The following is a 13399-nucleotide window of genomic DNA, read 5'->3' as shown; positions in this document are numbered from 1 at the left end:
TTATTCCCGATGTTGACCAATAGAATTAGTTATCGGGTAAATAGAATCAAACAGAAACTTCCGCGCTTTCTTATTTCCATTCATCTGCAAGGATTTGCGAAATCTGCAGACGGAAATGGAGTAAAACTGAGCGAGTTTGGTGACATCCTTTCTTTCTGGGTGTTTGTCTCTCCTTAGCCCTCTGTCACTGTCGATGTATATGTCTGTGAGTGTCCCGCTGTGTGTGTCAATGTGGTTCAGTTCCTCATTTTCACCGATCCCCACTTTATTCACCTTAGTTGTGTGGCTTCATATTAAAATCGTACAGAGAAAATAAAAACTGCTTTAAAAGGTTCAAGAGGAATTTTCTTTCTGTATTATTGAGTGGAGACTGTTCAGTTACTAAGTGTCCGTATGTTACAAAGCGGAGGGCGATTGAAATTTTCACTGAGCAACATTTAAACAGACACCGAGTCCTTGTGGTCGAGTGGTTAAGGCAATGGACACATCGAGAGAATGAATTTGTAAATACAAACAGTCCAAACTGATACCCCTCGGACATGAGGAACTGTATTTCTTCTCGAAGCTGTTCCACGTGTGACATTTGCAGCTCTGATGTGAAACTTCAACTCTCACTCCACTGATTCGGGCGGAGCTGTTGCGCGTTTCGGTTTTCAATCGATAAGTAAATGAGGCTTGTTTTAACAGTTTGTACCAGATCAATAAACCTTCATTGCCTGGCCGGGAATCGAGTCCGGGCCACGGCGGTGAAAGGGCCGAATCCTCACCTCTAAATCACGAGGAAAGCTGTCTATAACTCTTGCAACGTGCTTTATCTGGGCCACATTTGCCATTTTTCAGACACTTTCACCAGAGGTGTTTTTAAGGGGTAGCTGCAGTGAAGGATTCGCACCAATATAGTCTCGTTCAACTGGTCTGGTTCCAAATCCTGCTCAGGAATTTAAGAAAAACTTTGAGTTTGCTCAGTGTCTTGACTTCAAAAGCGATGATGTAAGAAAGTACATTCCCCCAAGCGTGTAATAAAATGTCGGAATGACTGGGAAATTATGCTGGGAAACATAAAATTGTAGACAGTTACAGCAAAGAAAGAGGCCATTCGGCCTGGCGCGCTGCTTTCAAAGAGCAGTTGTGATTGATTGGTCAGGAGTGATATTTGTGTTAGTGTAAACAGTTGGCAGTAAAATCTCTCACATCACCGCGGCAGACTTTCATCACTGAAAGCAACTGACACACGTCAAATTCTGCCGCTTTCATGTCGCATCTTTAACTTCCTGTTCTCCCTCTCAGGCATTTCCAGATCTATCAAATATCATCCATGCGGAACGTTGTCCTGTTCCTCGTTCCACTAGGAGACTTACTGTGAGAAGGATGGTGTACGTGGCTCCATAGCTAAGTGGTTTAAAGCACTGGTCTTGTAAACGTGGGGTCGTGAGTTCAATTCTCACTGGGGCCTGCAATTAATGTTTATGAAATTTGGTAACAAAGTAACTTTTGAGCAGAGCACTGTAAAAACATTAAAGCTGGAAATCCAAAACAAAAAAAAATGCCCGGAAAAACTCAGCGGGTCCGACAGCATCTGCGGAGAGGAATAAAGTTAACGTTTCGAGTCCGTATGGCTCTTCAACAAAACCTGTATTGGAAGGTCATGTCAGTGGGCAACAAGATGGCAGATGGATTATAATGTAGGCAGGTGCGATTATGTTCACTTGGTTATAAAAATGAGAACAACAGAATGCTTTTAAAATGTGAGAAATTTGTAAGTGCTGATGTTCAAAGAAACTTGGCTGTGCTTGTACAAGCAATGTGGAAAGTTAGCATGCAGAATCAGCATGTTGGCCTTTATTGCAAGGGGATTGGATAGCAAGAATAAAGAAGTCTTGGGTTTTGGTGAGACGGCATCTGGAATCCCGTGTGCTGTTTTCATCTCCATATTTATAAAAGAATAGACTTGCATTGGCGACGGTGCAGGGAAGGTTCACTAAATTGCTCTCTGGAATCTATTCTCTGGAGTTTAGAAGAAGTAAAGCCAATCTGATTGAAACCTGTAAAATTCTGAGAGGGCTTGATAGGGTAGACACAGGGATTGTTTCCGCTGGTCAGGGAGTCTAAAACACTGGGGCACAGTCTCAGGGTAAAGGGTCGATAATTTCTGGCTGAGATGAGGAGAAATTACTTCATCCAAAGGGTTGTGAACCTTTGAATTCTCTACCCAGAGGGTTGTGGATGTTCCATCATTGAATACATTTAAGGCTGGGATGGACAGATGTTTGGTCTCTCGGGGGACTAAGGGATATGGGGAACGGGCAGGATAATGGAGTTGAAGCCAAGATCAGTCATGTTCGAATTGAATGATGGGACAAGCTCGATGAGCCGTGTGATCTACTCCTGCTTCTATTTCTTGTGATCATATGTATAATAAAGACAGTTATGCATGTTATATTAAAAACATAATGTATTGGAAGTTCTCAGCAGGTCTGACAGCAAATGTGAGGGGAGAAACAGAGTGAAGGTTTTGAGTTTAATTTGACACTTTTTCAAACCATAAATTGGCTGCTAGTTATGACATTTTGCACAACATCAAGACAGAATTGAACCCAGGCAGTGAAAGCACCAAGGCTGAACCACTAGAGTGTTAGCTTCCAACTGAAGGTTTAATGGTTTAAGAAAACCTAGGGTCAAGTAGACTCCCTCTCTTCCTGCTTCTACTCATATTACCGACATAATTCTGCTTTGTGTCCTTTGGCTGAAAGGAAATGTTGTCCAAACTTTGCCAGCCCTGCTGTTATTCGGTAAGTTCTCACACAAGGATGGCGTGTCTCCAAATATTGCATACAGTTCTGGAATCCGCATCATAGGAAGGGTGTGATTGCACTGGAGAGAGTGCAGAGGAGATTTACCAAGATGTTGCCTGGGCTGGAGAGTTTTAGTTATGAGGATAGATTAGATAGGCTGGGGTTATTTTCCTTGGAGCAGAGGAGATTGAGCGGGGACATGATTGAGGTGTATAAAATTATGAGGGGCGTAGATAGAGTAGACAGGAAGGAACATTTCCCCTTGGTGGAGGGATCAATAACCAGGGAGCATAGATTTAAGATAAGGGGAAGAAGGTTTATAGGGGATGTGAGGAAGAATTATTTCACCCAGAGGTTAGGGGAAATCTGGAACTCACTGCCTGAAAGGGTGGTAGAGGCAGAAACCCTCATAACATTCAAAAAGTATTTGAATGTGCACTTGCAATGCCATGGCATAGAAGGCTATGGGCCTAGTGCTGGAAAATGAGATTAGAACAGTTAGGTACTTGTTTGACAGCGCAGATTCGATGGGCTGAAGGTCCTCTTTCTGTGCTGTAGACCTCTATGACACTATGACTAAATAGATTTATGAATATTCATTTCAAATAACGCGAGAAACTGAAAGAAACATGTGCATAACATCCAACCTTGAAAGATTGGGTTCAAAGCAACGAATAGAAATTGACTGTCAAACTGCATATATAGAACTGGAACACACCATCACAACGAATGAATCCATTGTCTGTTAAAATGATGCTCAGTGAAAATTTGAATCATCCTCCGCTGTGTAACATACAGGCACTGAGTCAATAAGCAGTCTCCACTCAAATAAACACAAAGGGTCAATCTCCTCTTGCAACTTTTCAACCTGTTGTTATTCTCTGTGCCATCTACCATGAAGATATAATACGAAAGTGAATAAGGTTTGCGATGGTAAAAAAATGTGTTCACCCCTCGGGGAACTGAACCACATTGAGACACACAGACACTTGCAGCGTGAGTAATAGTGAGCAAGGTTTTATCTCTAAGGAGAGAAAAACTCTCAGAACGCAAGTATGGCACAAATCAGCTCAGTTTTGTATCATTTCTGACTGCAAATTCCGTGATTGCTTATGGATCAACAGAAATGAAGCAACACGGAAGTGAAGCAGGAAAACCACACGGGAGTGTTTGGAAGGTGCTGATTCCATTTAACCAATAGTTCATTCTGGAGACAGCAAAACGAAGGAACAGCGAGAAGTACAGTCAGCAGGACTCTAACCCACGTGGGGAGGCCCCAATGGATTTTAAATCCATCCCTTTAACCACACAGTCACGGCTGCAGGCCTTATACTAGCGTCATTGTTGTTCCTGTAAAATCCTGGAATGGTTACAGCAGAGAATGAGGGCATTCAGCCCCACCTATTCCCAGTCACCCTGCAATTCCTACAGCCTCCCTTGTTCTACCTACCAAGACGAACTACATCATATGTCAAATACCCAGAGCCTATTCTAAGGGATTTGATGAAATGTCTGAAAGACAAACCAACTGAAACTTTGGCAATGGTGGGATTAAAATCCATGAATTAATAGGAACAGGTGCTTAAATCCAGCACCTGAGACCACTCGCATACGCTAATGCTGGCAATATGATAGTAACCATCGCCTTGATTGTAACGGTACTGAATTAGAACGTAACAAATAGCAACAGGAATAGACCATTTTGTCTTAAGAGCCCCTCACTGTACCATAAAATCAGACCCAAAAACAACATATAGAGACCATTCAGCCGGGTCAGAGGAACAGAGGCCATTCAGCCCTTTGACCCTGCTCAACCATTCGTTAAGAACAAGGCTGATCTGGTTGTGGTCAACTCCACTTTCCTGTCTGTCTGTCCGTACCCACCCCCACCCTCACCGCCCCCCATAACCCTTGACTCCCTTCTCTCCCAAAAATCTGTCTAAATCAGCCTTGAATAAATTCAATGACCCAGCCTCCACTGCTTTCTGGAGAAAATTCCTCAGACTAACGTCCCTCTGAAAAAACAAAAAAAAACTCTTCATCAAAACTCTGCATCTGAAAAGGGAGGCCTCTTACTCTTCTGAAATTAACTCACCTGGCCCCTCAGCCCTACCTTTTCCCTGGACATGTTGCAGTATTTGGTCCAATTCCCTTTTGAATTCCGCTGCTGAATCTGCCATCCCCACATTCTCTATCTAACCCAGCCGCCGGATCCATCCCTCCCAGGTCGCCATGTGGAAATGCATGGTGACCCTGCACTGAAGAACAGACATACTCAGCTACTTGACAACAGAACAACATGAAGTGACTATTGTGGAAAATTGAATGAGACATTTTAAATCAAGACATTGACAAACACTCCATAGAGAAACTGGCTTTCAAACAATCAGGATAGAATTAAACACACCAGTACCTATCAGAGGGAGTAAAATTAAAGTGAAGAGGGAAACAGAATCTAGTTTTAGAAAATATCCACAAGGTGGATGAAGGTGCATAGTGAGCTAGAGAATCTTTAAAGTCCGTGCATGAACTTCTGTTTGAACCAGATGTATTTACCACATGCCAATAATTTAAAATTGTGTGAGATGATCTGCAGGTGAGGAGGATGAATATCAGTCGATAGTTATCACATTTAGTGGATTAAGTTTTCACATTTACTCTTGGTGGCAGCTCAAGGGTCTGTGTTGCTGATTCTGATCATTCTAGTAGCTTTAGTATGTTATCCACGGTTTGTCATAAAGAAATTAGGAAACCAAGCTCGGAGCTTAGAAATAGTGAGGTTAGTCAGGAATTAGTTGTGAGAAATCAGTAAGAATATTCCCTTCTCAAGGTGGGGAGATCTGTAAGAAATCACTGTCTAATAACCTTATAAAACCTTCAGACGTGTATTGAATATTGTAGGAATGGCTCTCCCTCCCCTTCTCTCTCTCGCTTAGGAACAAAGATTCCTGGCTTGACACACATAGGACAACATATCCCAATGTTACCTTATAGGGATGGACTCGGGAGTTAGGGAACGTAGTTTGTAGTGGTGACTGAAGACAATGGCTTTGATCTTCTCAATTCTTAAAGGGAGCAAATTTCTGCTCATCCTGTATGGAATGTTGGATAAACAGTTTTTTAATTTAGTAACAGTGGAGGAATGGAGAGGGATGGTGGTGAGGTAGAGCTGGGTGTTGTCAGTGTACATTTGGAAACTAACATGGTGCTTTTGGATGATGTCACCTAGTGGTAGCATGTAGATGAGAAATAGGAAGTCTCAAGTATAGATCCTTTTTTTAGGATGGATGATGACGGTGGATTTAAGGGTGAGAGGGACAGTACCAGAAGAGAGGGAAAAAGAACATGAACAATATTATCCAACATGGAGAAGTTGAATGATCAGCAGTTCAGTGGGAATAGGGTCACTGGAGCAGAAGGCGAGTCTCATGGACAAGATGAACACTGAAAGGTTATGAAGGGAAATAGGAAACTGGAGAAAGATCTGAGTTCAGAGCTCGGACATGGGGGATCTTTAGAGACAGTTGACCCGGTGAACTAGTGGGAGGGAGGGAAGCAGCAGAGGCAACTGATCGGATTGACTCAATCTTAGTGACAAAGAAGCTCCATGAGCTCCTCACACTTGCTGTTGGAGGTGAGAACAGAACAGGCAGGGGAGAGAGAGAGCACTTCAAAAGGAACTAACTTCTGTAGAGAAATGAAAAAGACTCGACACACGGTGTGTTTGACACAAAGCTAGTTTATTTGACTTTTATCCAGAATTTTAACCCCTATAACTGGGTTGGAGTTTATTAACATCAGCAGAAACAGGCCCCATAGAACATGGTTCAGTCCCAAATGTGATTAACAGCAGAATCCAATCACTGTAGTTACTTGTCAACTTGAGTTAATGTTTCGAGTCCATGTGACTCTTCTGAAGAAGAGTCTATGTGGACTCAAAACGTAAACTTTGTTTTTCCGTTCACAGATGCTGCCAGACCTGCTGAGTCTTTCTACACTTTGTTTTATTTCAGATTTCCAGTAACTGCAGTATTTTATCTTTATACTTGTGAACTGGTTGTTATTTCTGCAATGTGGATGAACAACCAAATGACTTGCCACACTCGGAGCGTGAGAACAGCCTCTCTCCAGTGTAAATTCACTGGTGTACAGTGAGGTCAGAGGATTGCCTGAACCCAGGCCCATTATGAGAGCACCTCAACGGTCTTTCGTCAGTCTGAACATGTTAATAAGGCATCAGTTGCCTGGAACATTTCTAGCACTTCCCGCAGTCCGGGCTTTTAAAAGGCCTCATCAGTGTGAACTCACTAGTGTGTCTGCAGATGGGATAACTGAGTGAATCCCTTTCCACAGTTGGAGCAGTTGAATGGTCCCTCGTCAGTGTGAACATGTTGATGGGAACCAATGAACATTCTCCACTCTCACAATCCGCCGCTTCCGGCTTCTCTCCGGCACCAACCTCAAGCAAAGAGAGCAGGAGACTCCGAGCATGCGCCATCCACTCGGACATCCCGCGGCAGATAGAGCGGTTTCTGAGGCGCAGGGAATTGTGGGTAATCAGACTGCCATTAGAGACCGCGTCTCAGTTTAACTTTGCCTGAAACTGGGAAATCAAGGGGAAGGTTCTCTTCACATAGGGATAGAAAATAAGAAAGATCAAGTTCCAACTCCTGCCATTCGGGCTAGAGATGATAAGGGACGAAAAGGAGGATTTACACATGGGGGCAAATGGCATAGCCGAGAGTCAAAATGAATACTTTGCAACTTCCTTTACAATGGAAGAAAATGCTACCCAGAACATGGTGAAAGAGGAGGTGATTCAGATTCAGAAAGGTTTAAAATTGAATTCGAGGAGATATTAGATAGGTTATCAATACTTAAAGTTGTGAAACAAAAACAGAGCATTCTGGAAAAACTCAGCCGGTCTTACAGCATATTTGGAATGAAAAAATAAACAATTAATGTTTCGAGTCCGTATGACTTACTGTTTTGTTCTCCCTCCACAGATGCTGTTAGACCTACTAAGTTTTTCCAGCATTTTCTGCTTTTGTTTCAGAATTCCAGCATCCGCAGTATTTTGCTTTTGCTTTAAAGTTGTGAAATCACCTGAGCCAAATGAGATGCACCCAAGGATCCTGGGAGAAATAAGAGTGAAATTAACAGAGGCGGTGGCCATAATATTTAATTGTGCCTTGGACTCAGGTGCCAAAGTGCTCGAAAATTGCAAAAGTTACACCCTTGTTCCAGAATAGGTGTAAGGATAAGCCCAGCAACTGCAGGCCAATTACTTTAACTTCAGTGGTGAGAAACTTCCAGAAACTATAATTTGGACGAAGTGAGCAGTCACATGGACAAATGCAGGTTAATAAAGGAAAAACAACATGGACTTCTTAAGAGAAAATCATGTTTAACTTCCTGGAGTTTTTTGAAGAGATAACAGAGAGGGTTGATGAGGGCAATGCTCTTGATGTGGTGTACATGGACTTTCAAAAGGCATTTGGTACAGGGCTGCACAACAGACTTTTAAGCAAAGTTATAGCTCGTGGAATAAATGGGACAGTAGCCACATGGATGCGGAATTGGCTCAGTGGAAGGAAACAGAAAGTAGTTAATGGATGTTTTTCAGGCTGGTAGAAGGTTTGTAATGGTGTTCCCCAGGGGTCAGTGTTGGGACTTTTCCTGACATATATTAATGACCTAAATCTTGATGTAAAGGGAAAAATTTCAAAGTTTGCAGAAGATACAAAAGGGGTTGAAGGAGAAAGGGACCTGGGTGTATATGTCCATAAGTCATTGAATGTGGCAGGAGAGTGATTGAGAGAGTGACTAATAAAATATACAGTATCGTGGGTTTTATTAATAGGGGCATAGAGTAGAAGAGCAAAGAGGTCATGTATAAGTCACTCGCTTGGCCTCAGGTGGTATTTTGCATCCATTTCTGGGCACCACACTTCAGGAAGGATGTGAAGGCATTGGAGAGGGTGCAGAAAAGATTCACAAGCTTGATTCCAGGGAGGAAGGACAGCTCATAAGAAGATAAATTGGAGAAAGTAGGACTGTTTTAATTAGAGAAAATAAGGCTGAGAGGATATTTGGCAGAGTTACTCAAAATCAAGTGGGGGCTGCACAGAGTAGATAAGGAGAAACTGTTCCCACTCATCAAAGGATTGAGAACAGGAGGGCATAGTTTTAAAGTGATCAGTAAAATAATCAACAATGATATGAGAAAAATCCTTTCACGCAGTATCTGGTTAGGGTCTGGAATGCTTTGTGTGGGAGTGTGGTGGAGGCAGGTCCAATTGAAGCATTCAGGCAGGAATTAGGCTGTTATCTGAAAAGGAAGAATATACAGGTTTATGGGGAAAAGGCAGAAGAATAGGACTGGTTGAGTTGCTCATTCAGAGAGCCAGTGCAGACACGATGGGCCAAATGGCCTCCTTCAGCCCCAAACCAAATCTATAATGTGGTAGAATTTATTGGTTCATTCTGACAGTCAATCTCTATCAATACGTTTGTAACAGAGCAACATCCCATTGTTCTCCCAGCTTTACATTCTAACAGGAAGTTCCAGGTGTTTGTAGCGCTGTGATCTTGTGGTGTGGACAATAACATCGACAATGTTATTGTCCACACCACAAGATCACACATCAATCTTGTGGAAAGGGTCTGATACATCGAGAGTGATATGGTCTGCAAAATACAATCTGTGTGAGTCATTGGGATATGATTGTGTAATAGTTCAAGGAGATCTGACCACTCACTGAGTGAGTTCGTATAAGTGTAACTTAGATACACACAGCTTGTGTCATAGTTCAGTAAGATCTGACTACTTAATGAGTGAGTATTTATGAGGGTGAGATTCTGCTAACATAGAAATTGCAAATTAAGAATGACAAGGTCCATCTCCTAACATTTGCATCCTGCAATAATGGACCTGTTGGCAAATTCTTTGTAATGAATCTGTTTCAATAAGCTGTCACAAACTAACACCCTATTGTTCTGCTGTGCTTTATATTTTAAGGGGCATTTGCTGACATTTTTATTGCTATGAGCTTGGGTAGTGGCTATGTCTTCACTCTTCTCTGTTGATCTGATCAAGAAGGGATGCTGCAGAAAGAAGGACTTGGTCTGTCAGACGCGGTCACTGTGAAAGTGATAATGAAACATCTGTGTGTCAAAGTTCAGTGACACCTGATCACTTACCGAGTGTGAATCTATGAAAATGTAACTCAAATAATCTCAGCTCCTGCAGGTGATTCTCTGGCTACAATGACATAGATAAGAAAGGAGTCAGGAGTCCCACCCAGCTGGACACCAGTGCAGAAGCATTGGGGGAGGATGGTTCGGTCAATGGTGTCAAAGACCACAGACAGGCCAAGAAGGACAATGAGGGAGAATTTACCTTTGAACATTCACAGAGGATGTAATTTTTGACTTTGATGAGAGCTGTTTCAATATGGTGGCAGGGGCAGTTTTCTTAATGGTGGGATTGAACCATGGAGTTTCATGAAAGATTGGCATGGATTTTGGAGGTGACCAGGACTTCGGAGAGAAAAGGGTGGAGAGAAATGGGGAGATAGTTTGCAAGGGCATTGGGGTCAAGGATTGGTTTTATTGAGGAGGGAGTGATGATGGCAGATTTGAAGGAGAGGGAAATTGCTTCAAAGGAACTAACTTGTGTTCGAAATATTAAAAAGACTCAACGCACTGTGTTTAACACAAAATTGATTTATTTGATTTTTATACAGAATATTAACCGGAATGACAGGGCTGGGGTTTATTAACATCAGCAGAAACAGACCCCAATGAACATGTCCTGGATGTGATTAACAGCAAAATCCAATGCAGTTACTTATGAAATCATTGGTGTTTCACCCGGTTAGCCGACCGAGTGTTGGAAGTGATTCACTCAGAGCAGGTGAACAGTCTCTCCCCAGTATGAACTCGCTCGTGCGTCAGCAGGTGGGATGACTCAGTGAATCCTTTCCTACACTTGGAGCATCTGAACGGCCACTCCCCAGTGTGAACTCGCTGGTGTGCAGTGAGTTGAGATGATCGCCTGAACCCAGTCCCACAGTGAAAGCACCTGAACGGTCTCTCATCAGTGTGGGACACCAGTTACCCAGAACTTTTAAAGCACTACTCGCAGTCTGGGCATTTAAAAGGCCACTCGGCAATATGAATTTGTTGATGTGTCTGTTGGTGAGATGACTGAGTAAATCTCTTCCCACACTCAGAGCAGCTGAACAACTTCTCCCCATGAGAATTCGCTGGTGTCTCAGCAGGGTGGATAACTGAATGAATCCCTTCCCACACTCTGTACAGGTGAATGGCCTCTCCCCAGTTTGAGTGTGCTGGTGTATGGTGAGTTCAGATAAACGCCTGAACTCAGTCCCACAGTGAGAGCACCTGAACGGTCTCTCGTCAGTGTGAACACGCTGGTGGGCCAGCAGGTTGGATCAATCAGTAAATCCAGTCTCACACTCGGAGCAGGAGAACAGCTTTTCCCCAGTGTGAACCCGCTGGTGTATCACCAGGCTGGATGACTGAGTGAATCCTTTCCCACAAAAGGAGCAAGTGAATGGTCTCTCCCCAGTGTGAACTCGTTGGTCTGTAAGCAGATTGGATGAATTAATGAATCCCTACCCACACTCTGGGCAGGTGAACAGCCTCTCCCCAGTGTGACTGTCCTGATGAGTTTCCAGCTGAACTGTATAAGTGAATCCCTTCCTGCAATCTGCACATTTCCACAGCTTCTCCCCATTGTGGCTGTATTTATGTTTTGACAGGCCAGATGATTCGCTAAAGCCTCCTCAACACACAGAACACGTGTACGGTTTCTTCCCACTGTGAACGGTGCTTTGTCCTTCCATGTTCAAAGTCCGATGATATTCAGGTTACGACAAATTGGGTGAGTCCATCAGATCCTGATGTGATGTTTTGTTTCACTTCCCCAAATTAAAATCCTCCCCTTCTAATACCCTGTGAAATTGATTTAAAACAGAAAAAAGGGAGTGAGAGAGAACCCACAAAAACACAAAGGCAGGTTGTGAAATTGAGCTGAATGAATCTGGGAATTTGTGGGGCCGGCACGAGGAAGAAGTGACCATGAAAACTGCTGGATTGTCATAAAAACCCAACTGGTTCACTAATGTCCTTCAGGGAAGGGAACGTGCCACCCGGTCTGGGCCTACACAACACTCTGGACTCCATCGGAGCAAATAAGAGAGCGAGGTGGGAGAGGCACTGGATAAAGCAGAGGGATAAACTCTAAATCTCCATCCCTGGAAGGACCAGGGTAACAGGTGTATGTGAACACCATCACCTCCAAGTTCCCCTCCAAATTACACACCGTCCTGACTTGTCTGACATTCAGTACTGGATGAACAGAAATTTCCTCTATTTAAATATTGGGAAGACTGAAGCCATTGTCTTCAGTCCCCGCTACAAACTCCACTCCATAGCCACTTGCTCCATCCCTCTACCTTGCTGGGAGTTGGAGTGGACGGACCCGTGGGAGATACTTGGGAGCTGAGAAGTGCCGATAAATATATTACGGGGATTCGAGTGAGGCCTACCTTGCTGGGAGTCAGAGCTTAGCGGACCTGCAGGAGACAGTCGGGAGCTGAGCAACACCTACAAATACAGACCAGGAATTTGAGTGAGGAACGCCTATAAATACAGACGGGGTATTTGAGTGAGGAACGTCTATAAATACAGGGTGAGGATTTGAGTGAGGAGTGTGTATAAATACAGAGTGAGGATTTCAGTGAGGAATGCCTATAAATACAGACAGGGTATTTGAGTGAGGAACGCCTATAAATACAGATGGGGTATTTGAGTGAGGAACGTCTGTAAATACAGCCGGGGGATTTGAGTGAGGAACGCCTATAAATACAGATTGGGGATTTGAGTGAGGAACGTCTATAAATACAGACCGGGGATTTGAGTGAGGAACGTCTATAAACACAGACGGGGGATTTGAGTGAGGAATGGGCTGTTTCACTGTTGCAGCTGCTGTGAGGCAGCAGGAGACGGGGGAAAGAGGCAACTGTGATGTCACAGGAAGCTGGTACGTTGATTGGTCGGTAAGGGACAGTGTGTGAGAAATCAGCTCAGGACAGGCGAGTTCAGGTAGATCTATAAATAAAAATAACTTTACAATAATAAACCAAAATTTGAAAACTTTAAAATTCAAATAAAACAACAAAGATTTTAAACAAGCAGTAAAATAGTGTTATTTAAATAAACATCTAATACACATCCCTTGTAGTTAAGAAGCATATAATCTTTAGTAGTCAGTGGTACTAGCATTCAGTCAACACAGTAAATTGTAGCACACATAGGAAGAAAGTAATTAAAGTAAATTAACTAAATAACATAAGTTAGAATGGTAGGAGAGGGGTTATGTTGCAGCTGTGAGATGTGGGAGCTTTTGGATGCCAAGGCAATCCATGACAAACACGTCTGCTGGAAGTGTAAGCAGCTTGAGGAATTCCGGATCAGGATTATTGATCTGGAAACCGAAATGCAGACACTGTGCAACATAAGGGACGGGGAGAAATACCTGGATACTTTGTTCCAGAAGACAGTTACCTTAGAAGAGG

At 43.2% G+C, this 13399-nt stretch overlaps 1 non-coding gene and 1 pseudogene across 1 annotated transcript; one reads left to right on the top strand and one right to left on the bottom strand.

Moving 5' to 3' along the window:
* Positions 1–13399, bottom strand: part of LOC144698018 (uncharacterized) — a 75563-nt pseudogene continuing 62164 nt past the window's right edge.
* On the top strand, positions 1380–1453 carry trnat-ugu (transfer RNA threonine (anticodon UGU)). The gene has a single exon. It is a non-coding gene; the product is annotated as a tRNA-Thr (tRNA).

The sequence above is a fragment of the Cetorhinus maximus genome, chromosome 23, assembly GCF_964194155.1.
Source record: "Cetorhinus maximus chromosome 23, sCetMax3.hap1.1, whole genome shotgun sequence".
NCBI classification, from domain to species: Eukaryota; Metazoa; Chordata; class Chondrichthyes; order Lamniformes; family Cetorhinidae; genus Cetorhinus; species Cetorhinus maximus.
This window is presented reverse-complemented; position numbering and strand designations above follow the sequence as displayed.